Raw genomic sequence first — 1,482 nt, 5'->3', positions numbered from 1 at the left:
CCTGTAGGATGTTACACCGTATCAGAAATGTAACAAAAATCCATTTGTTCCGCTTGTAGATGTTGAATTCTTTATTCGCGGACATTCTTGGATGACCTAGAGCATATTTAGGAAGTAGTTTTCTACAGAACCATGCTCCATGGATCTGTAGGATGGTACACCGCATCAATAATATAGCAACAATTAATTGATTACGCTCATAGATTATCAGGCCTGTACTCTCGGAAGTTCTTGGAGGTCCTACAATATCTTTGAAAACTACGTCTCTACAGAACTGTGGTCTAGAGACCTGTATGATGTTGCACCGCATCAGTAATGTGACTACAATCCATCGATTACGCTTGTAGATCTTAAGGCTTTTATTCGCGGAAGTTCTTAGATGCCCTAGAATATCCTTGAAAATTACTTCTCTTCAGAACTATGCTCCATGGACCTGTAGGACGCTGCATCATGCTCCAGAAATCGCCTTTAGGAAACCCCCCATTTAACCCCTCGAAGCCCCCCATGTATTAACCCCCCCCCCCCTTCAAGAAACAGACCCCCCCCCCCCCCACACACACATCCCTTTCCTGCAGACCTCTTACATCATCGTCCGCCTTCACCTCATACCACTTTTCAACTACCTTGCAACCCTTTCCCATAAATCCCATTTCTTCCTTTTAGTAAGAGTTCCCTTCTAGACACTTAGCGCGAGAAAGTTGAAAAACCCGTGTTAATTCGCGAATCCGTGTAAAAAAAAACCGTGTTAATTCGCGAAACCGTGTAAAAAAAGCCGTGTAAAAAAAAACCGTGTAAAAAAAAACCGTGTAAAAAAAGACTTTAGTGTATTGGAATTATTGTGTAAAGTTTTAAATTTTTGGTGACTGTCAAGGAAAAATTCTAGGGGGTGCCAAATTTGTTCTAGGGGGTGCCAGGCACCCCTGGAACCCCCCCTAGCTACGCCAATGCTTCCAATACTCGCACTACGTGACTACCAAAATTTGACATACAGGGGATGGCCAAAATTTTTGGGATAGACAACTTTTATTTCTCTCACAAAAAAGTTCAACAAGCTATAACTTTACATAGAGCGCATCAAAAAATCTCAAATTTTGACTGCTTGTCAACCTATTATGTGTGCATCATTGGTACAAATTTGGGCTCGATTGATTCATATTTCGCAAAGTTAGAACTGTTCGGGTAAAACACTATTTTTCAAACAACTAATTTTTGAGCTGTCATATCTCGGACACCAGTGAACCGAATTGAATGAAATTTTGAACATACGCTAACAATATGTAAGAACACATTTAGTAATTTTTGTGTGGTATTGTAAATTTGACTTATTTTCCTCTATATGGGTAAAAATTTCAATCCTGTATAACTTAACTCGCCGTGAGAAAATATTACATTTTATAACGTCGTATTAAGTATTATTATATTGTTGATAAACGTTATAAAATTCATTCAATTCCGTTAACTGGTTTCCGAGATATGACAGTT

Source organism: Aedes albopictus, chromosome 2 (assembly GCF_035046485.1).
Source record: "Aedes albopictus strain Foshan chromosome 2, AalbF5, whole genome shotgun sequence".
Taxonomy (NCBI): domain Eukaryota; kingdom Metazoa; phylum Arthropoda; class Insecta; order Diptera; family Culicidae; genus Aedes; species Aedes albopictus.
The sequence above is the reverse complement of the archived record's forward strand: the minus strand, read 5'-3'. Positions refer to the sequence as shown.